This window comes from Artemia franciscana, chromosome 3, assembly GCF_032884065.1.
Source record: "Artemia franciscana chromosome 3, ASM3288406v1, whole genome shotgun sequence".
Lineage (NCBI taxonomy): Eukaryota > Metazoa > Arthropoda > Branchiopoda > Anostraca > Artemiidae > Artemia > Artemia franciscana.
The window spans coordinates 35,221,396-35,246,637 of NC_088865.1; the positions used below are offsets into that span (position 1 = coordinate 35,221,396).

At 36.9% G+C, this 25,242-nt stretch overlaps 1 long non-coding RNA gene across 2 annotated transcripts in view; it reads right to left on the reverse strand.

Annotated features, from left to right (window-relative positions):
• Positions 1–3,314: 3,314 nt before the first annotated feature.
• Positions 3,315–25,242, reverse strand: part of LOC136024638 (uncharacterized) — a 35,153-nt gene continuing 13,225 nt past the window's right edge. For both annotated transcript variants that reach the window (XR_010616870.1, XR_010616869.1), the window contains exons 2-3: positions 7,517–7,623; positions 3,315–3,551 (exon numbers count right to left, since the gene is read on the reverse strand). This is a non-coding gene — a long non-coding RNA (uncharacterized LOC136024638). The remainder of the gene's footprint in view (positions 3,552–7,516; positions 7,624–25,242) is intronic.

Here is a 25,242-nt window from a genome sequence, read left to right on the forward strand (position 1 = left end):
CTGAAATGAAATTCAAGAGGATTATGATTGGACAGGGATTGATGAAGACTTTGATGATAAATCCGCATAATTTTATCTAAATCTTGAAAAAAAGCAGCAGTATTTTTCAATGTACAATTTCTATATATTAAAGGTCAAGTATATCTTATCAAGCGTTCAGTAAATGCCGCCTTTATTGGACTATGACTGTGATAGAACATCGTATTACATTTCAATAAAATGTTTTTACATGTGGACTAATAAATTCACTTCCTCTATCTGCTTGAATTTCTCTATAAGAATCTTGTTTAAATATATATTCAAAGGCTCTACCAACTTCATCGCCTCTCTTTGACCGTAATGGAATGGCATACTCATAGAAACTAAAAACACTGATAACATGTAAAATATATACGGGCTATTGCGCCGTCTAAGAATGCCGTCTAGAGTGAAAGGATCTGCTTATATTATATGCAGTGGAAAAGGGCTTCAGTTTTTTTCAATACGGACTACCGCGAAGTCTGAGTCGAAACCTGAAACCAAATCAATTAAATTGAAACTCTCGCCGTGGATTATATCAACACTCTTTTTGTCATCAATTTGTATATATTTATTTTAAGTGATGAAGAGTGTAACTGGGTTCATCATGTAAATACTCTGTCACTAACTTCTTTTAAACTCCAGCAACTCGAGCAAGTGATTTCGGGGAAGTTAAACTTCCCACTTCACCGATATTTAATCGACTGTTGCAAAACTTGACTGTTGCAATGTTGCAAAACTTAAGCCAATTTGAACTTGGACGTTGTGTGAAGTGTCCACTACCCTTTTGCATCCTAGTAGGTGATGCTCTAATAATAAGATGGCTTCGTCTGATACCTTTTAAATCCTCATCCCCTCCCCTTGGCGTGCTAAGATTTTTCGAAAACAATTTAAAACATCTTTTGATATTTCTCCATATTCCCTTAACCAATTTAAAACAAGATTTCCCAATAAGACTTTTTAGGAAGTTTGATACCTTTAAAAATTTATACAAACGACTAACAAATGATTCAAATCTTCTATGGTTTGCAATCAAATCTAATACCAAATAAATTAAATTGTAACTCTTGCCGTGGATTACAACAACATTCTTTTTGTCATCAATTTGTATATGTTCATTTTCAGCGAGATAAGTCAATAGTCTTTTACTTTACTCACATTACGAATGAGGTATTCGGTCTACAACACTTGTTGAAACTTTAGATAAATCTACTTCTTGTTTTGGTGGTTTCAAAGTTTCGGACCTTTGAGGTTGAGGCTGGTCAATAACCTTTTAGTTTGAGCGGCTTTTCACGGTAGGCCTTATGATGGTTGACACGTTGAAGGGAATTTTGAAGCAAAATTAATTTTTCATCGTCAGCAACAGTCTCATTTTTAACAACTTTGTCAAGATTTATCTTCAAATTGCACTTTTGGTGAGAGAGCGAGTTCTACTGGTGTCAATTTATAAGGTTTGGTCTTTTTTCGAGAGAGTAGTGTTAAAAGTCCCGCGATTATACAATAGAGCATTCAAGCTTCTCTCTCGCTCTCTCTCTTTTGCTAATAAATATCAGACAGTCAGACAGTCATCCCATCTAGCTTATGCCTACCGCTTAGAGTGCGGATGCTTAAAGCCGTTGAATGGTTAGACTGTTTCCTTAGCGGCAATCAATTGCTAAACATATACCAACAATATAGTCCTTTCTTATGCCCATGTTCACCGCTTGAGGCACGGATGCCTTCAAGCCGAGGCTAGTTAGACCCGTTGTTCTAGCGGTAAGCCATTGCTATAGGCACATACCAACACCATATTTCTCTTTCATAGGGTATTTCATTGAGCCTATGTTTGCCGCTTAAAGCACGAATTCTTAAAGCCGTCAATGGTTAGACCATTGCTCAAGTGGTAGTAACCATCCGCTTCACACATACCAACAATATACTCATTCTCATATGGGGTTCCCATCTAGCCCATGTCTACTCCACTTTTTGTAGTCAATTACAGACAGTTGAATTTTTTGTTTCTGGCCAAAATCCCTTGGCTTATAATTGCAAGTTCACTTGCATAAGAGTTGAGGCAGATTGCAGGAGGCCCTTGTAGGCCTTGAATTGGACTCTTATTTCCATTTATATTCATTTCTTTGGCGGGGTAATCAGTTGTAAATAGATTGCCAAATTTGTCAATATACTGCTTCCTCTTCCTCGACCGTGAATTAACCTGAGAGAGAACCTCCAACAGGTTGAACCCTCACCCACCGTGAATTAGCATGAGAGGGTTGACTCTAGTTCAGCATTGTCGAGTGATAGCCATGAGAGGAAAATTTTCAAGTAAGTCAACCCGTAGTCAACCTGCGTGTGTTCCCCAGGGAGAACCTCCAACAGGTACGACTCTAATTCGGCATTTGTGAATGGACACACATGCACGGAAAGGTGTAGCATAAACGGGAGACAGTAACAACGGCAATCAAAAGGATAAAATTAACCCTTGACTGGGCTGCCCACTTAATTGAACAATCTGTCTTGGCTTTTTTCTACAATTGGCCAATGACTTTGACTTTTCCCACAACTATTCACTCTTTTTTAAATTCAAATTCTATTGTACTGTTCAAAGTTAATATATAGTATTTCATTGTCAAAATTACCGGAACCACGGGTAATTTTTCGTTTGTGTATTGATTGAGATCCAAACGAATGTAACCATAGGCTTTATTTGTTACTTGATATATGCCGACAGAAAAATGTCGGATCACCGCGGTATATTTGTTTGTTTAAAGTTGTAAGAGAACTTGAATCAAGAAAAGCCGTAAAGATGATATAGTAAGTACAATTCAAAGCAAGTTTTCTCATAAAATTTGCTCTGATGAAAGAAATTATGGAGAACAACGGTTACAGAAATTACTTTATGATGATATCGGATCATGAATGACTGTAACCTCTCCTGAGACCATTCTTCACTTGATTCAACTAAATTTTCAATAATCAAACACGAGTTTGATTCAATAATATTGAACACGTCAAGTCCCTGTATTAATTCTATCTCTTGTACAATAGTCTTTATTTTATCCTAGGACTCTCGTCATTAACTGTAGCAATAATAAATATTTTTCAGATTTTCTCAAATCATTTTTTCACAACTTAGAATTGTTGTCGTTAAAAGTTTTGTTTTCTCAGACATTGATGGTCCGCAAAGAAAGGATCTGAATAGAGTTTTAAATTGATATACAGTACTCTTCTTGCGGTTAAAATACAATTTACCGAGCCTAACCTCAATATGTTGAATAAATAACAAGAAGAAAAAAGAAAACACATGTTCTCTTTAATATAAATATATGTACCACAAGAATTTTAAACCATATTTACATAAACACTTGGAAAAAAAACCATAAAATAATCACTTGAACATATTTCATACGCAGTAGAAAAAAAACATTATAAAATAGGCAAATAGAATAGGCACTTAGGAAATGCCTCCATTCCAAGAGTGGGGTTGGCCAGAAGACGTAGCGGCTGGAAGGCTCAATGCCCACTGTGACGCGTGAGGACCGGGCCAGGCCTGGCTGGTGGGATAGAAAAAATAAAAGTTTATTTGCTAAAAACTTTTGTAAAAAATGATTCCGCCTTGTGCAAAAAATTAAACATGTATAAACACTGTAAAACACACTGCTGAACTGGAGACTGACAAAAAATTGTTGATATAGAGAGTGTTGAGATAGAAGAAATGGACTCATCTCCCAACAACTAATGCGATTTATCCTGACCGAGACGTTGTCTCTGCTCAACCTATACATCTAGATCTGAAGTAAGGTATTGGCCGTATGGTAGTATTATCACCGTCTGTTCACCAAAACTTTGTCTGATATAGCTGACATGGTATTTTCTCAACTCTAACTGTGTATTTTCTATTTTTTAAAGAGTGAATCGTGATGGCCTTTTCTCTCGAAATTCAATTATTCTCTATGTCAAAATTTATCTTTATTTAATGTGAAGGCAACCCTCTTCAGTTTCTTTTATATCCGCATTTTGCGTTTCCACACAGTACACTCTCAGACCTGCAAGTATACAATTGGATATCAAATTACTCCCGTCTCAGATTTTAAAAATAAAAACTTATTTTGGGCCTGGCGCTTCACTAACCCTAGTTAAATGAACTCGGCCCAGTTATTGTAGTTCATTTGAGAGCAAATGTGCTCACCATTTCCCAAATCTTCTAGCAGACTTTCTGTTTTAACTGTAGTGAATCGGTATCTCCATAATGCACTTGAAATTTCCCCTCTCCTGATTGAGGCTTACACACATTGTAATAAAATTCCAACATGATTTTCTCGGAAACTTCTAAAAATGCACTACAAGCAGCAACATTTTTATTTAAAATTACACTTCTTTTTCCTATGTAAAAGAACCGTATTGGAGTCTATGACTGTGAACAATGTGAAATTTCGGTTGGCAATGATTAGGGCACGTTCTTTTGGGTCAGTAACAACAAAACAACGATTCCTATGGTGCATACTCTCGCAAGTCTTACCAAATGTAGAATTTAAAATAAATTTAAATGTCTCTTTTTCAACCTTCGTTTTTGCTTCAAAGTGTTTTCTGACAATAGTGTAAATAAATGTCTTCACATAGGGCTTTTGATCAAACTGGAGGGCTCTACGAATCTTTGTGACCTTCAAAACGTTGGCCAGCATCCATTGCGAAAGAACGCGATGTAAAACAATATTCTGGTTTGGATGAATGTTGGCAATAAGCTTTTGCTTTGAGGGTGTGCAGTGCATGCCCCCTTGCTCTACCAAAGAAATATTATAGGTATTCAATAAATTCTTTGGCTCCGGTCTGCTTTTACAAGGGAAAACAATACCCTTTTACCGAGTCATGAAGTTCCACTGGTATTTCACCATAATTTCGAAAGACATTTTCGTTGTCCATTCTCCACAACATTGGAAATATTGGGTAAACTTGAATCATAAGGATTTCCCAGCCATTGGTATTTCCCACACGGCAAAGAGTAGTGAGATAATACCAATAGATAAAGGGAGTCAATATCAAGGAGCACTGCATCCAACTTCAAATCGGTGCGTTGTCCAGTTGGGTTTAGTTTCCGGGATACGATACTTGTAAAATACCCTCCCTTCATTGACCACTCTACATATAAGTGCTGATCCATGTCAGTTATCAGGGCTATTTTTTCGTTGTTGATTTGAAGAACTAAGTCCATCATAATAGAAGGATTTAAAAAATAATACCCCAAATCAAACCTAAATGCATCGTAAATTTTACCCGTGTTTTTACAGATAATATACAACAACGTCAAAACATCACTTGACAGGTACATTTTATATTAACCCTTCCCATTTTTACACTCTCCCTTGGCCCAAGCATTCTAAGCAAATTCTCAGTCGGCAGTGGTGCATTTGCTATCCTGGAGTCGATCATAAAACGCTTCGATGGGTGGTAATTTTTCTTCAGGTAAAATTGAGGTGGAGTTGTAGTACTCTTCCGGGATAGATTTATGTGCCAATAAACGGAAGTTACGCCCTCCTGATAAAATTGGTTTACTTAAATGATATTGGCTGCCGACTGACGTTTTCCTGCTATCCTCAACATTTATTCCCTACATATCCAACACATTTCTTTATTTTTTATTCCCAACTCGTCCTCTGGTGATAGAATCATTAGATAGTTTACGTTCCGTTGCTTTGACATAGACTTATTGGCTGTTTTGATAAACACAACCATAATTGGACCTAAACAATATTCCTCGACCAATTTCTCAAATGCCTCAACCAATTGCATGGTAGTGTTAGCTGGTATAGCATGGCATTGGTATGGCTATCCCTTTGCGCATGGACATGGTAGAATGCAATGGCTTCACGTTCTTTAAAACAATTCGAGTTTAATGGATTGCACACTTCCCTGATTTTGGCTTCTAAGGCCACCTTGGCCACCTCCACCTCTAAGGCCACCTTGTCGCTCTGCAATAGCGAATTTTTGGAAATTTTTTCAGAGCAACATGGCATCGCCGTCCAAAAATGTCTTCACATACTTTTACTACAATGGACAATATTACCATTCACCCCTCCCCTCTTTTTCCTGCGAAACCCAACAAATGTGTGGGATAGGAAAAAATTGTCCAATTGCATCAGGTTCACTGGCAGGCTCTTAAAGAATCTGTACAAAGTATTTAGTCGATTTAACGGACGGCCCTCACTGAATATATTTCCTTTCATTCTTCCTTTTAATTGTCCCCCTTCTTCATACTCTGTATCGTATTTTTAAGTTGTAACATTTATCCTTAAATGTTCATTATCTCTCTCAAAAATGTTTATCTCTGAAGTATTGCAGGACATTGACTAATTAAACACTTAAAATCCACTTTAGAAAACTCTTCTCCCTCCCTAACCCCATTAACTACCAAATTATCCAAAATGTTTTGGTGGCATCCTTTTTCCGGGGCTTATGACCTGCCAAGAGGACCGCGTACTTCAATAACTTAAGCCCTGTGTTGAAAAAGCGTTATATAACTTTTTATTTCTACATTATATTTCATACTCCCTTCTGGTTCTCACCTCTTAAAACAAATTCCTTTTAACACTTAGTTACATTAAGATGCGAAATATCATTAAACAAAACCACTTAAACGCTCCCATTTTTATTATAATTCTCCACCCTATTAAAAATACTTCCCTCCAACTCTGAAAAAATATCCTCAAGATTGTGCAAGTCCAGATGAATTGTCTGTATTTCCTTTTGCAAGTAATGAGATTATACCTCAGCCAAAAATTATTAAGAGTTGGACGCTTTTACGCAATCACTACCTGCCCCTCCCGAATCTACTTTTCAAGAAGGGTCCTAATCTTGCCTACATAGGAGTAGACTATACCAACTGGATCTGTAAGAATACTACCATTTGTGAGAGAGAGTATGTAATGGGTCTCTAAACTCAGGTCTAAAAACTTAAACATTGTGCTAGGCAGAATTGGCTAAAAAAAACTCTGTTAGTATAGGGGGTTAGCCGGAACCATCTTGTCCTGCTTCTCCCGTATTATTGTCACTGTAAGAGGCCGGCACCGTATCTTCTATAGCCCTTTTGACCTTGCTATGTGGTAGTTTCTCTAAAAGATGGTATAAAAATCCCTCAAAAAGCGTCTAAACCAAAGTTGGAGGAAGCTATATTAATTGGAGTCATCCTCACACTAAACTACCCCCCTCGCTATCAATGGGAACCGCGTATAGATTGCCACAAAATTTACGCTGAAAAATGAATGTTTTACTGATCTAAGAATTTATCGAGAGTGGAAAGTGACGTTCGTATATGGAAACCTCACACTACCCCTTAAAGGTTTAAGGCCCAAAAATCATTCCATAAATGGAGCCAAAGTGGCCATTCGGTCTTGTTTAGAGTATTCTACCAGTTAAAAAAAGATATAAAATCAGAAGTCACCCCATAAATGGGTTTAAGTTGAACCCTTTACGCTTCAGTTATTACAAAGCTCCCTACTGAAATTAAGAGTCTTAAGATACTTACGAGCTGATGGTTCTAATAGTGCCCACTGGTAGGGTGCTGGCTGCTCTTTTCCCAATGAATTTGGCCATCATATTATCTATTATATGGTCAGAATCATCATTGGTGACCTGAAAAAAATACAAATTTCTATTCTCAAGAAACACTTTTGATTTTAAGCTGTAAAAAAAGAATATGAATTTTTTAAAACCCAGGATTTTTAACCCTTCAGTTGACGTAAATATTGCCTTTAAAGAAATGAATGGGGTATTTTCATTGTGATGAAAAAAAAACCTATTGGACAGTGATAACTTAGTTTTACTTTCTATTGGGCAATGTTCTCAACTACCATTTTCCAAATAGTGTTTCCTTTCAACACTATTACGTCACTAATCGCTCAAGAAAATATATTATTTTCATTGTTATGAGAAATCTATTTCTTTGAGGGCCAGGGGGCCACCGAAATAGCAGCATAATAGTATGTACCTTTAGGCCAGTCTTGGACCACCAATGTTCTTATAGTCTGAAAATTTTTTCTCGCATAAAAATGTGTGTTTTACCTTTAAAACATGATGAAAAGCCCTTTTCTTTGGAGACTAGGGGCCCCTCAAAACCCCTCAGAAATATGGAGAGCCTATTATTTAGCCAAAAAGAAACCTATTTTCAGGATGGGCAGTACCATCAATGTTCTAATAGACTAAAACATTCATCTCCCATAAAAATTCAGTTTTATCATTGAAGCATGATAAAAAGTCCATTTCTTTGGAGGCTAGGGGCTCCTCAGAGCCTTTTGAACTAATGGATATGCCCCTCAACATCCCAGCTGTTTTCCTTTTAGTAACTGAAAAATGTGCTATTGCAAATAATTCTTTGAAGGGTAACATGAAGCTCTCACGACGCGCTATTATGTTAGCTTCGTAGCCCACACGTAAACTTTTACCGCTGATAAATCGCTACATTCGAAATGAAACTATCCTACCTCCAAATGTGCTACGAATCAAACTATCCTATGTCCAAAAATGGAAAAAATCGATTTTCAGTCTATCTAGTGCTAAATTGTGTGCTGAATCCAAATTTGCAGTCAGAATTGGCCCTACGCCACTAGAGAGGCTTTTTCTTTCTTATCTTATGTTGCAAATTTGCTTTTCTCACACCTTGAAACTATTCTATGTCCTTATTTGGACTTGGGCTAGTTTCAAGCAGTAAATTTTGATGAGTTGCAGGACATAGGATAGTTTGTTTGGACTTAGGATATTGCCATTCTAAATTATCGATACGTCTTTTTGGACATGGGATAGTTTGATGGCAACGTTTGCCTTCACCATTTATAGTAAAAATTTGCAATTATAAAGGAAGGGTGAAGTTGCAAAATGAATAGAGGAAGAATGCTAATGGAACTAGCGAGAGAGAAGGCCAGAAAAGGTAAGAGAAAATTGCCTTATTCTTATTCTTGTCCCTTTTTTTGCCTTTTCAATGTTATTATAACATTAGACAGTAGACCATTTAGGTATTGTGCTTTCCTTAGATATTGTGGATTTCTTCAGGTCCCCTCTGGCGACTCTGGCCAGTCACGTCAGCTCATTCCTAGGTAGATCAGTCAACCACAAACCCTGATTTTTGGATACCCTATGCAAAACGTTGGATACCTGTTGGCAATCTAAACCTGACCTATCTCACTATGGGTGAAATCTGATTGGTTCATTTTTGAGCTTCAGTCACATCATCAATACTTTATTGGCAACAGATATCCACTGTTTGGCATAGGGTATCCAGCGTTAGGCCAGCGTTTGGCATATGGTATCTATGCCAAATGCTGGGTGTATCCAACGTTTTGCAAAGAGTATCCAAAAATCTGGGATTTGTGGCAGACTGGGGTAGAGTACCTAAATGTATGGTTGCTGCCATCCCTGAGCTATACCCACCACTGGCACTGTGCCCACTAGAACTGAGGGATTCGATTTTACAACATCTGATCTACTATTACAGTATTATCTGACCTTTCCACTAATACTGATAAAGTCTTACTGGTTACATACCATCTCTTAGGTCAAACTTTACATCATCCCTTCTGCCTGTTCACTAGCTCTACAGTGGGGAATATGAAATGGTCGATGTGACTACTAAAATGTGCCGGACAACCTGTATTACTGGTGGACAGTGGCGTTAATAGGTTCAAATGAGCCATGATTGCTCGGATGTTGTAAAAGAGAGTGAGATTGTTGCTTGTAGCTGTAAAAATTACAGTCTAAATATTTTTTAGAGTAGGATTTATAGGTTTACAAGTCCATTAGTAGTTTACAAGTTTTCTAGACTTCCTGGATATAAGTCTTCTATACTTCCTGGATACTGCCCGTTTATTTTATAGAGTTTGGTAGCATTAAGTGAACTGAACTGAATAGGTTGAATATTTGGAGCATATAAATAGTAAACATAAAGCCATACAGTATTGTCAACATCTGTGATTCAGTGACATCAGATTTTCTCTAAACATCTAACGTGGCAACCTTTAAATCTGGCAACAATTTAAACAACATAAAAAGCTTATTTTATTTAACTCACTGCTGCTGCAGTTATCGGGGCTTCAACATAAGATTTGACTGCCCTAAAAAACAGTACTTATGTATGACATTGACGTAACAATTTCTTTTTTTCCAGGTTCGGCAGTGACAACAACTACTGGCAACAAATCTGACTGCAACTCTAACGCAAATTATTTGAGTCCCCCAGAAACCTCAGTAATTTACTCAGGGGAGTTGGGAAGAATACTATGGGCCATGACCACAGAAGCTGGCAGCTCGTTTGAAACGAATGAAACCCGTGCAGATTCGCATTTGACGGTAAAGACTAGTGTTGACCTGGAAATGATGCAGTGCATTCCTGACGCTCCTCATGTGTCAGACACTCCTATTCTGAATCTTGACGTGTTCTTTCAAATTAATGAGCAAGGCTCTAGAGCAGATCTTTCTGTGCATAACGATTCTGCCTTAGGTGCAAGCGAAACTACCATTCAGGATGAATCCGAGAACTTTTGTGAGCTAGGCATTACTGGTGCTGCATCTGCTTTTGAACTTAGTGGAATAAAAGAGAATGGGAATACCTCTGCTAATAAACTTAGTGGAGTAGAGGAAAATGACAGTGCGTCTGCAGGTGAACTTAGTGTAACAGAAGAAAGTCCTACTTCCCAGGGAAAGAAGAGGAAGAGAAGACCTTCCAGCTGGAAAAGATACATAGCAAAGAAGATGTTGAATGGTGGCATTAAACACATTAGTAGCAAAGGAAAGACTGTGCCAGAAAGGACTATGAAAGGGCCTTGTAAGTGCAGGATGAAGTGTTATGAAAGAATTCCGGAAGAGACTCGAATAAGCATTTTCAGGTCTTACTGGGAATTGGGTGATATTAATAGACAAAGAGACTACATACTTCAGCAAGTTAGTCAAGCCAAAAAAAAACGTTCTAGGATACATAAAAGCGATAATGATAATCATGAAGAAGGAACAGAGGGACAGAACAATGACACTGAGAAAGCAGAGAGGAGGGTGTTTTCAGTAGCGTATTCCTTGTGCATTAATGAGGAACCTGAGAAAGTCTGTCGACTGTTTTTCGTAAATACGCTAGGAATTTCTGAACAGATGGTGAAAAATGCGTTGAAGAAAAAAGTGCCTGGTACGGGAGCTTCGAAAAGGGATGAAAGAGGTCGAAAAGAGGAATCCCGCAGATTCACCGATATAAGAGAACTTAAATCATGCAGGGAGCATATAAAACTTTTGAAAAAAGCCCCAAGCCATTACTGCAGAGCTAGATCTAAATCTCAGTATTTGGAAGATGGGATCAAGAGTCATGCTCTTCTTTATAGACTTTATCGAGAGTGGTGCCTGGAAAACAATAGACGAGCTGCAAGATCCGACAAATACAAAGAGATTTTTCAGGATTAGTACAATCTCAGCTTTTTCCGTCCCAAAAAAGACCAATGTGACAAGTGTGTTGCGATGGAAAATGCAAGCCCTCAGATGAAAGAACAGTTGACTATATAGCACAGTGAGCACATCAGAAACAAGGAAGAAAGTAAAAAGTTTATGGCAGAGGAACAAGAGAGAGGAAAGATGGACCCTGAAAGGATTATCATAGCGTGCTTTGACTTACAAAAGGTCCTACAGTGTCCGCGTGGAGAAGTTTCTTCTTAGTACTATAAGTCGAAACTTGACTGTTACAATCTCAGTATCTATAACTGCAATACTCGCGAAGGAAACTGCTACATGTGGCATGCAGGCACTGCTAAAAGAGGCTCGTCAGAAATCAGGAGTTGTGTTTACAGCTTTATTGTGAGTAAGGTAGAAAAAGGAGCAAAAGAATTCGTTTTCATAAGTGACAATTGCGGAGGACAAAACAAGAACAAGAACCTTGTTTCCCTTTATTTATACTGTGCCAGTAAATTTAAGATAGTAATTACCCACATGTATCTTGAAACCGGGCACACGCAAAATCAAAACGATTCGGTCCATGCTGTCATCGAGAGATTTGCTAAGAACCAAACAGTGTATGTGCCTTCTCAGTGGTTTCAGATTGCAAAAAGTGCATGTTTGAAGAGTCCTTAAAAAGTAAAGGAAATGGGAACGTCTGATTTCTATGATCTTGATAAGCTATGTAGAGAGACCAGTGATAATTTTAAAAGTCGATATTAACGGGGTTAAAGTGAACTTCACAGAAATCCGAATGTTGAAAGTTGATTACACATTGCCTGACATGATTATTGTTCGGACCAGCTGGGCAGCTAAAGACATCAAGATGATTGAAACAATCAGGAGGTCAAGAAGGGGGAAAGCTTCAGTGAAGAAGTCAGCTGGGTCGTGCAATTTGCAAAAGCTGTATTCTGGTCCAGTTCCAATTCGCGAAAGAGTGTACCGCGATATTCAAGATCTTTGTAAAAAAAAATTTGATTCCTGAAGCTTATCACCAGTTTTTCAGAAACCTTCCGTTCGATTGTTTAAAAGAACGTTCTGTGGAGTCGGATGATTCTGATTAACTTCGTTTTATTTTTCTCTTTTGATACTTCGAATAGTAATTTTTCATTTTGTCATACTTTGAATATGAATTAAAATAATATATGGTGAAATATTTGATATAATACGGACATAGGATGGACTGTGCCTTCCTTCAGCAGGGCTTCTCAGATTTGTAACTATCCTATGTCCAAAAATTGGACTTAGGATTGTCTCGTTCCGATGTAGATAATATAACTACCATCCTATATCCAGTTTTTTCGACGTTCTGACCTAAGTAGGTCAATAATATCTTCACTAATACATAGCCAATACGAAATAAACTCTACAGTCCGGTTGTTCCCCTAAAACCTCTTTTTGAAGTACTGCAAAAATAATCTTAAAAACTTCAAATAGCTCTCCTGAAAAGTAGCGGTTTTGGACGTAGGATAGTTTGAATTGACGCCCATTTGGAGGTAGGATAGTTTCATTTTAGTGTAGCGAAATGCGCTTTAAGAACAATATCAAAGAGTTTCGGGACTTTACCGACGCTGGGGCTAGCCACTCCATCTTGCTTGGTTGACAATGAAGTCCCTGTCTCCAAGCTTTGCATGCTGGGACCAACTCGTGAAGGGCCCATATCATGGTCTTGTAAGACGGAATGGGCCGCATTCTTCCCGCTTTATTGGAGGACCACTGAAGGGCCCGCTTTTTTGTTTTGTAGTGTGTAGATGGTTGCATCAACATCGCACCCCTTTGCCCGTTTTGAGGAAAGAGGGCATAGTTCAGAATTATCCTTGAGTAGAAATAAATTTATAGTTTTTCTTTAAACAAAAGGGCTAAATTACATCATATTTTGATCATTTAAGAAAGTTGAAATTTGCTTAAATCCTTATTAAATATTGGAGCTAGTATAATATTTAAGCTTAAATATTATACTAGCTCCAATTTGAGTATAATCACACCCCATTTTTTGGCGGGGGGAAGGGTATCCGTAATACACATAGAGGCTTACTGCCATACAAGCAGACATCCAATTCATTTTTATATTTCTTGGTGTGTCACTGTTTATTTCGATAAGTACACAGATAAAGTTTTCCGTTTACACGTCAAAGTTTTCCATCTAGAAGAATAAAAATTCATTATGCAACGGGACCCCTTTGTCCCTTGAAAATCAATCATCACGCAACACTTCACGCCTTGTTCCTGGAAATAACGGGAAATTCCTTTGTTTGCCAACATTAGTGAAAACAAAGGCTTTGAGTGTAAAACAAAAACATGTCGATCTAGGATCAATTTGGGCTATGTCCCTGCCTGGAAGGGCCCTGAAGGTTTTCCCCTCCACCCTTAAGTTTTTAAACAACCAAAAAAACTATGATGTAACGTATATGGTTCCACCTTGATTTGGCGATGGCCCTTGAGGCTTTTCCCTTGCCCTCGTAGGTTTTAAACATTCAATATAACAAGCAAAGAAATCTTGAAGAAAACATTTGCAAATATATGCATTTATAAGTAAACAAACAAGTCCCTATTGCGTAAAAATCAGGTTTACTATACCATTACAGATGCATTATAGCATTGCTTAAGACCCAGGTGTACGTAATAAAATCTTGAGGGGAGAATAAATCCACTAGCACACCCCCTATGGGCCTTATGGGGCGTATTATAGCGTCACTACTGTTGTAAGTTATGTCCTGGGTGGGAATATGGTTTTTATGAAAGAGATCCTTGTATAAACTTCAGAGAGGGCTCATTTGATTGGAAATTGTAAGCTCTAGTTCACTTTTTAAGAGTCAAAAGAGGTCCAAGGGCAAGTAGCCCCCATGCTCTTTTTTCCCAAAAACTATGTGATAAAAATTTGCGAAAGCCATTTGGTTAACAATAGTTCAAAGGTCAGGGTTCGGATGGAAGGGATAATCGTATAAAATTCGGAGAGGAGCCATTTGATTGAAAATTGAAAGTTGTAGTCCAATTTTTAAGAGTCAAAGGAGATCAGAAGGCAACTTGCTGACCCCCTCTACGCCATTCGTTTTCAGACCCCTCCGATATGAACTTAGATATAGCAATATTTTTAAAAAAAAGTTCAAAGATCATATAACGAAAACTCTCGGGTTGATACTACCCCCTAAGGCCAAGGGGGATGGGCTGTAAGTTACGCTCTTTTGGCATATATGGTTCTTATGAAAGGGATGCTCGTATAAACTTCAGAGAGGGCTCATTTGATAGGAAATTGAAAGTACTAGTTCAACTTTTAAGAGTCAAACGAATCGTAGGACAAATAAACCCCCACCACGCAACGTTTTCTCCAAATACTTCCGATAAAATTGTGAGATCGACATTCTTAAAAAAATAGTTCAAATGTCAGATAACAAAATCTCCGGTGTCGACACAACCCCCAGGACCCAGAAGCAGGTGCTCTAAGTTATGCTCAAGGGGGAATGTATGGTTCTTATCCAAGAGATGCTCGTATAAACTTAAGAAAGGGCTCATTTGATTGAAAGTTGAAAGTTCTAGTTCAATTTTTAAGAGGCAAAAGAGATCGAAGGGCAACTTGCCCCCTCGCCCCCCTAAGCCCTTTTTTTTCCCAGACGCATCCGATACAAATTTTTAGAAGACCATTTTGCTGCTCCTTTCTGATATTAAATGTTATCCATATTGCTACACAGATTGAATCCAGGGATTTTGATCTGAAATTCTCCCAATTGATTCATCCAGATTCAGCACTGAGCTTTTAAAGCGAATTTCACAACACAAATAACGTCTATATCGAGATCAAAACACTCAGCTTTATGTTTATTAAGTTTTGGAGCAAGATCTTCAGAATTTGTGTAAAAAAATGTAGTGTTCTAGAGTTTTTTTTTGTGTTTATTATTTTAGTAGTGCTGCCGCTAGTACAAAAACGGCTGATTTTGCATTTCACTTTCCCACCACTCTCACTGCAAGTGTTGTCACGCTTGCTCCCGCTGCTAAAACAGGTGGTTTCAAAAACTCCGTCCGTTGAGACCAATGACTCAGTACTGGCAAACCTTGAGTTTATTTCACCGCAAATCACCTCTTGTTCCATATCTGCACTATTTACATTACTTCTTATGACATCTAGTGCTCCATCTGTTTTGGAATAGGGGGTCCCAAGGGTGGCCCATTTTTTGCCACAATGATCCTATTTCGTATTCCGAAATTCTGCTCACCGACAACAGCTCTTCTTTTAAACTCTTTAATCAATTCTTATTTTTTCTGACGGTCTTCTCAACAGTTATCTGTGTGAAATGTACTTGCGAGTTTTTTTGTTGAGGAAACCCTCAAGATTTATGCTCTTTGTTTGCCCGAAGTAAAGGAGAATAATACGGGTCAGGCCTTGTGGTGGCTGATGCTCCAGGTACAGTATGGATTTGCCCTCCTGGTGGGTTCCGAATGTTTGGAATGACACCCACGTCAGTTTTGACATCACCTTTCAGGAAAGCATGTATGAATTTGGCATCGTCTTTCTGAGGTGGCACTCCATAAGCAATAAGATTCAGGCATCTGATTAAACCGGTCTTGTTCTTGTCTGACTATTTTGTGAACGTCTGCTTCTAGTTTATAGCAACAACAGAGTTTAAATGTCCGTGACTTTCAAAAGAGAAACTTTTATTTTATACTCTCTTCGAGATTGTTAATTTTGGCTTTAACAGAGTCCATAGAAACACTCATATCCTATTTGAACGAGTCAAACATGCCCTGCCTTTCATTTCTGTGCTATTGTAATGCGGTTCGTACGACGTCTGAGACGGTTTGTTTGCTACCACCGGTTTTGCACAAGGGCCATACTCAGACACTTCTAAGTTTTTTGTTCATTTTACTAAATATGTCGTACTCTGTATCAGACATCAAGAGGCATCAAGTGCAAAGCCAGGAATTGCGTTTGTTACATTTTACGGTGTTTGACCTCTCATTTAAAGCACACCCATCCACTGCGTACATACCAGAGCCTTTTCCGAGCGTTGAGGTTTTTGGCCGTTTCATGGTGCTTTCCCCTGTGTTTTTTGGTAGAGCTATAAGGCAACGTTGCACAAACGTGCGCTAGAAAAAAAAACTGGATATGTCTTATTTTGACAAGGATTTTGTAAGGAAACTTCCACCTCTTAAGCGGCAACACCATCGATAGCCCAAATAATTACTGCGTTGAGAATTATCGAGGTAGATAGAAACTGTGGAAAATGCGATGCAAAAATTACTTATCTATCCCCAGCAGTTTAAGGATTAAAATCCCGCTGGTACCAATGCGGTCTCTTGCTTGTTTAATATTGCTTTCTTTTGCACAAACTAATACACAGAAAATGCCCAGACTAAAGACACAAAAAACGGCCGAGCAAACGTGATATGTGGCGTTATAGAAATATAACGTTGGCAAATATGCAAATTCAGAAGAAGAACAATCACTTACAATATATTAACAGTTCACAACATATAACAATATAATCGATGCTTCAAACCATTTCCTAATAGTCAGGGTTAAAATTCCCATATAATTCAGCTGAAAATGTGACGGGTCTTTGATCAAAGAGAAAAGGAAGGTTTAACAATTGAATATTGAGTGATTAATGTTGTTGATCAGCGCCAATATTTAAGCGTTGCCTTTGTAAAGAGGAGGATTACCAACTTGACAGAAATCTTTCTTTTATACCGGATTTCAGTGGAAATGACTAGCTGACATTAAATGGTCAAAATACGACATAAGCTACCATTTTCGACAGGTTTTTTTATATTATTTGAATACATAGTGCTTTTTGTTCAAAAACTAGCGTCTATTGAAAGCAACAGTTACTTTAGTCAGAGGTCGGCGTTTACCCCCCTCCTGGAAAATACCCACCGAAAATACCTTCCTCCGAAAAATACTCCCCTCCCCAGAGGCCTCCCGGTGGAAAAAATATCCACCATGGAAAATATCCCCCCAGTAAACACCCCCTCGAAAACACCTCCCCACCCTCCATGGAAAATAAAGTTTTTCAAATTTGAGAATTTTATTTATTTTTTTTTACTTTAAGTTGGGGGAAGGAATTTTGGTACTTATGTATTATGGGCCACTCACTCAGGTTTATGCTGTGTACTGTATGTAGTACTGTGTGCTGTTATGTAGGACAAACCAGTTTCTTCGTTAATTTATTTCAGATTAGCGTGAGACAAGACAGAGAAAAGTGATCGAATTGAAGGAAAATATATAGTTGGCCAATATGTTTGAGCACAAGGAGGGGATGGGGTAGTCATTTGGACAGTTTGAAGTCAGAAAACAATTCTTACTTCATCTTATGCGGAATACTTGTATCTAACACCTTTTGCATGCAGATCTGTTATGCTTTACCCTCTCCCCCTCCATGTGCGAATATATGGCCCAAATTTAATAGTAAAGTAATGAAAAAATTAACAAGGAAACCGGTTTGTTGTCGAGTTTTAAGAATCGTACACTTGAGTGAGTCGCGTATAATACAAAATGGAGGGAGAGTATTATTTCCCGGCATTATTTAAAAACGATCGGAAATTGAATAAAAAACAAACAAGTTTTTTCAAGTGATAGTAAGGAGCAACATCAAAACTTAAAACGAACAGAAGTGATTATGTATATAAAAAGAGTTTTCCCCTCTACAAGACCATGCTCTTTACGATAAAGTTTTGACTTTTTGTCCTAATTCATTAAGAACGATTCCTGAAACATAATTGCCGTTTAACTGGAATAATAAACTTTGTTTTTAAAATTATAATAAAAACTTTAGTGCATATATACCAAATTGCCTACTCTTCTTCAAAATTGCATACTTTCTAAACATCACTTGTATTTACCCAACTCTAAGTTAGATGGATTTTAATCATTTTAAAAGCACAAGTTACCAGAACTATGATTCTAATTGCAAAGTTTGATAAGTTCTATTTATGTAACAAATAAAGGGCCATTTACTGTATAAAATACTTATTCTTATGGTTAATGCGGTTCCTTAAACTCCTCAAGAGAATAGAACCCAACCAGCTTGGCCTATCTCTAAAATTACTAACACATCTGATGCTAGACATTGCTTTAAATGCCACAGTTGACATAAAGGTTTAAATTTCTTGCCTCTAACTCAATTTGTTGTCCTACTCTCCCAGCCTTTTCTCCAGCCATACCCATGAGTCTCAAATCCATACCCAAGATGTTCCCAATATATCACAAACAGGCAATTTCGATGACTATGTTACAAATATTGTTTTTTAATTACCCTCTCCCCCTTCACAAGTCAAAATAAAAATCAGCTTGACCGAATCTCCTTCTTTGATAATCCCTTAATATTCAATCTCCATCCCTTGAGTCATTCGCAAGATCTTGTAAATAATTTAGATTCCAGGTGCACAAAGCCCCTTTTGATTTGCTTAGGTAAGCTTGTCTTTTCGAGCCTAAACTATCACAATTCACTGGGAATCTCAGCTAAGTAATAAATCTGTAAGAACTCACTCGAAACACAGCTAATCAGAAAAAAATTGCCCCTTTTGATGGCCCCAGGCACTCCTCCCCATTCCCCAAAAAATAAAACTTCATTCTTAAGGCTTCCGATCCCGATTCGGAGAAATTTCTAAGAGCCTTTCGAAAATAAATAAGCTATTTGTGCTCTTTGTTTTTTTTTTGTTTTTTTTTACACAAAGTCTATTTTGAGTGGGTTAAAGTTTTGTATTATACCATGTACTTTTGGAGTTGTCCACAAAAATTTTATGATGGATAAATGTAAAGTCAATAAATTCAATTTAGAAGAATTATAATGAATATATTGTTAACATGTTATTAATAGATCACATATAATTGTGTTATTTTAATTAATTGTCAATATTACTTAACATGTGCATTAAACAAATAAACATGGATAATTTTGATGTTCAGGTCAATAAACCAGACCTATTGGGTTTTTTTTCTTTTTTTTTTAATTTCCTCTGAAAAGTCATTGTAAAATCTTTGCACATGCTCAACCAGTCTGAAATATCGTCCAGTTTGCGAAACCAATTAATATGGATAAACTGTATAGAACCAAAGTAGCTTCTCCGTATTCAAGATATTGATCGGAAAAGTAAAAATTTAAATAAAACCGTTATATGGGTGTTTAAGAAAACACCCGTTGGGGACAACTGCATTTATTTCTCTTTTCATTGGAAAGTACATTTTTTTTGGAGTTTTTTAGGTTGCAAATGATGAAAAACGACAAAACTACCTTCCCAGACTTTAAAAATAAGTTTTACCCCCTCCTACTACAGAATCCGGTATGAGTACAAAATTAGGGCTATTGAGAAGGAGATACTCAAAAATTCTGAAAACACTTTAGAAAAATCCTAAAATACTTACTTGTATCACTCTGTATCATTTTTTAAAAGTGCTTCACTCTACTTTAAACCCTTCCCCCAATGTGCAAATATATAGCTCAAATTGTATGTGTTCAATGTATTTTGCCTTTCGTTACTCTTGTCTCGACTTAATATCCATAAGGAGAATCCACGTGACGAGATCAAGAAACGGAAAAGGCATAGGAAATGTATAATTTGGGCTACGTATTTGCATATTAGTGTGAGGTTAGAAAAAATAATGAAATCAGGCTAATGTTTAATATAAATGGTGTTCATCCTGGGATTGTCATTAATTAAATATTTTTTTCACTGTATTTTCTTTATTATCCAACGTTATATTATCCAAAGATTATAGTATATTTGATTTTTAGTAAAGCGCAAATGGTGCAATAAGTATGGGGGAAGCGTATTATAATCAAATTCTGAGTTGTAGTAAATTTTGTTCATTTTGAGTTTCAATTGATTATTCATTTTTATTTTTACTCGTTTCAAGATTTATTACCCATTTATATCAGCATCTGATATCATTTTATCTGATATGATCATTTATTTTAATCTCTAATTGTTCTGGGTTTCAATTAATCTTCAGTTGTAATATCTGGATGTTTGAAGTTTGTGTTATCATGAGACAGTCTCTGCAGGTCCTCAGTTTAATATTGCTCTTTACTTTTCTTTATAAAACTTTTTTAGAGATTTTTAAAATTAATTGATGTTGGTTTTTGATTGTCAAAGCTTACTATTGGCTTATTTAATAAATATCTATCCAGTTTGTGCGTCTTGGGCTTAATAATTTAAAATGTTTGATTCCAATTTATGAGTTCAAATTAGTGTCTTTCGCTTTCGCTTTATTTCAACATTCCCTGGAGGTTTCAGCCTTTCCTGCTCTATCATTAGCCGCTCCTGATCTAATTTATATACGCCCTTTTGAAAAACGATGGCACATATTTTCTTTTGGTAGAATTCAACATCCCCCTCATCACTCTCTGAAAGTTTCGGCTTAATTCTCTTGACTGTCCCTTAGAAACAGCACCTATTGTACTTGCCTTTTCTAAGAGCTGGATGTACAATCCATCAATGACAGGGATACGTGTAATGTCCTTATGCTCAACATTCTCTGAAGGTTTCAAATTGACACCGTTTCCTAACTGGTTGAAATATTGAAGATGTGTTGTTTTGACACCTTGGATGCATATATTGTCTTTTGCTTTTGTTTAAAATACACATAAGAATTTCATATGAATTTCTATTTAATACTCTTAGCCGTCTTGACATCAATTTAGATATGCTTAGGTACTCCCTTTTGACAACTTGGATGGACCTAGTATATTTTGATTCAGTACAGTATCCAGTTTGTTATTACCTGAAAGTTTCATCTTAATTCCCTTAGTTGTTACTTAGATATTGTTTAAACGCAATTCTGACAACCAGCCTTCACATAATGCGTTTTAATGGTGGTCAAAATCCCGCTCATAATTTTATTACAGTTTCATCAAAGTTTCAAAGTCAACATCCGAAATATTTCTGGAGTCCTAGGATGAAACGTACCTCTTTTTCCCAATAAAAATCTGATATCAAACAGTTCGTGGTAACGAACTGTAGTAAGGAGCGACCCGGCTCAATAGTAACCAAAACTCTAAAAAATTGAATTTTGATATCAATAGCTACATCAAAAGAATTGCATTTTAATACTGATTTTAAATATATAAGTTTCATCAAGTTTAGTCTCACCCATCAAAAGTTACGGGCCTGAGAAGATTTGCCTTATTTAGAAAAAAGGGGAAACACCCCCTAAATGTCGTAGGATCTTAACGAAAATGACACCATCAGATTCAGAGTATCAGAGAACCCTACTGTAAAAATTTCAAGCTCTTATCTACAAAATTGTGGAATTTTATATTTTTGCCAGAAGACAAATCACGGGTGCGTGTTTATTTGTTTTTTTTTCCCAGGGTTCATCGTATCGACCAAGTGGTCCTAGAATGTCGCAAGAGGGCTCATTCTAACAGAAATTAAAAGTTCTAGTGCCCTTTTTAAGTGACCAAAAAAATTGGAGGGCATCTAGGCCCCCTCCCACACTAATTTTTTTTTCCAAAGTCAACGGATCAAAATTTTGAGATAGCCATTTTGTTCAGCATAGTCAAAAACCATAATAACTATGTCTTTGAGGATGACTTACTCCCCCATAATCCCTGGGGGAGGGGCTGCAAGTTACAAACTTTGACCAGTGTTTACATATAGTAATGGTTATTGGGAAGTGTACAGACGTTTTCAGGGGGATTTTATTTTGTTTGGGGGCGGGGCTGAGGAGAGGGGGCTATGTTGGAGGATCTTTCCTTGGAGGAATCTGTCATGGGGGAAGAAAAATTCAATGATAAGGGCGCAGGATTCTCTAGCATAACTATAAGAAAACAATGAAAAATAAACATGAAAACGTTTTTTCAAATGAAGGGAAGAAGTAGCATTGAAACTTAAAACGAACAGATATTATTACGCATATGAGGGGTTCTAAAAATACTTTAGCATAAAGAGCGAGGTACTTAGGAGGAGATAAATACCTTGCTCTTTATGCTAAAGTATTTTTAGTAATTTCAACTATTTATTCTACGGCCTTTCTGATTCAGGGGTCATTCTTAAAGAATTGGGACAAAACTTACGATTTAGTGTAAAGAGCGAGGTATTAACGAGGGTACAAACCCCCTCGTATACATAATAAAAATATAAGGTTATGAAAGTTTGTTACGTAAGTTAATTCTTAAGTTACGTATATTTTTTACTAATAAAAACGTTCGTTAAAAATTAAAAGTTCTAGTTGCCTTTTTAAGTAACCGAAAAATTTGAGGGCAACTAGGCCTCCTTCTCCACCCCTTATTTCTCAAAATCGTCTGATCAAAACTAAGAGAAAGCCATTTAGCCAAAAAAAGAATTAATATACAAATTTCATTTTAATAATTTATGTGCGGAGAGCCAAAACCAAACATGCATTAATTCAAAAACGTTTAGAAATTAAATTAAAAAAAAACTATTTTTTTAGCTGAAAGTAAGGAGCGACATTAAAATTTAAAACGAACAGAAATTACTCCGTATATGAGATGAGTTGTCCCCTCCGCAATCCCTCGCTCTTTACGCTAAAGTTTGACTCTTTGCCACAATTCTACTTTTTAAAACAATTAAAAGCTTTAGCGTAAAGAGCGAGGGATTGCGGAGGGGACAACTCATTTCATATACGGAGTAATTTCCGTTCGTTTTAAGTTTTAATGTCGCTCCTTACTTTCAGCTAAAACAAAAACAGTTTTTTTTTATTTAATTTCCACAAAGGGCAACTTGCATAAACTATAGTCCTTGCTCTTTTGGCTATTGGAGAAATCTATGTCAACCCTGGAGACATAGTTATTTGACCTTTGGACTGTATTGATCCAAATTTTATCGGATGTATTTGGCGGAGGGCAAAATGGCTATGGGGAAAAAGTTAATCAGATTGTCCGTGGTAACGAACTATAAGTAATGAACGACGTGGCTCAATAGTAACCGAAACTCTAGAAAACAGAATTTGATATCAATAAATATATCAAAAGAATTAACTTATTGTACTGAATCCAAACACATATGAATCATTAAGCTTAGTTATACCCATCAAAGGGAACAAGCCTGAAAAACTTTGCCTTATTTTAGAAAAAGAGGAGAAAAAAGCCCCTAAGATCAGAGGATCTTAATGAAAATAACACCATCAGATTCAGCGCATCAGAGCCCTACTTAATATCCGCAAAAGTGTGCTGCAAGCACACTTTTTTGTTTTGTAGGTGAGATTCAACATCCCTTAAAAATGCTATAAGGGTACATGTTGCTGTTATGAGGGAAATGCAATCATTTCTTCTTAATTTAGTCAACTTATAAATGATAATAATGAAGCCTGAAGAGTTTGATAAATTTTACAGAGGCCCTTCATTTCTTCTTAAACTGTTTAACTGATATGATAACTTAGCCTTTCAAATTGTATCATGTTTAATGTGATGTCATTTAATTTACATGTATGTTATTGATAGTTACTTAAACGTTTATTATTTGTGATCAAATAACCGTTTTGTATTGATTTATTTGCATATTAAGCGAAATGGGAGTAAAATTCTATTTTTTTACCTTGGCTATAGAAGGATCTCTGAAACAAAATTTTTATCTAGTACTTAATTATTGTTAACTAATTTTTGGGGCTGAAGCTGAATGAAAAGGAGCAGAATTGTAAGAATTTCTTATTATTGGATGTATTATTTACTAGCTGTTGGGGTTGCGCTTCGCGCCACCCCAACACCTAGTTGGTGTGTGCGCTTCGCCCCCTTCCCAGGCCCCCCGTGCGCGTAAGTCGTTACGCGCCATATTAGTTACGCGCCATTGTAGTTGTGTCCCTGTGTACCACCTATGAATATAGATAGATTTATATGTGTGTTTTGAACTACGTAAAACTTGCGAATATACAACATTCTTGGCTTTCCCATTGTCTGTGCATATACAAAGCCTTATGTATTTATAATGACGTCATATGCAAACGCTCTTTTTAAAAACAAACAAACATGCATACACACAGCTCGTTTTTATATAGATAGATAGATAGATAGATACAACACAAATTAACTACGTAAAACTTGCAAATATACAACATTCTTCACTGTCCAATTGTCGCTGCATTTAAATAGGTTGTCAGGTTTACCGACCCTCGAACATCCAACGTACAAATGTCCATGGCAAAAACAATCAATATTAAGATCTATACCACATTTTTCTAATGATTCACCTTGAGCTTTGTTGATGGTGATTGCAAATGCTAATCGAATTGGGAATTACAATCTTTTAAATTGAAAAGGCAGATCCGTTGGAATCATGGGACTGCGAGGAATAAGAACAGCCTCACCCTCAAAAGGCCCTGTCAAGATTGTAGCCTCTATTATGTTTTCCATTATTTTTTTTACGGCGAGTCGCGTGCCATTGCAAAGCTTTGGTGGGTTGATATTTCTTAACAGTATTATTGGTACGCCTATTTTTGGTTGTAGCACGTGTGGTGGAAACCCTGAAAGATCCACGGAATTTAAAAATTCAGATGGGTAATTAACCACCTCATTTGGTTCCAAAACTGTGTCGACTGACTTGTAAAGGACTGCAGGGTCTCGAATCTTGGTTAAAACAATATTGTTGATTTCGTGGACGTCTATATTTTTGGGTGCAAGAATCGCTCTTTCACTTAGCCATTTATTATTTTTATAATTGTTTAGAGTATTCGGAAATACTTATTCAATCAATTCATTTTTGGACGTCACTAAATTACAGAATTCAGCAGGTAGTTGTATACGTCCTGAAATTGAGTCTACTGGGAGCTTTCCGTTTCCAATTTCCAGCAATTGATCTGAAAATGTTTGCCCAGAGTCATCGTTTTGCAATCGGACACGCATATTT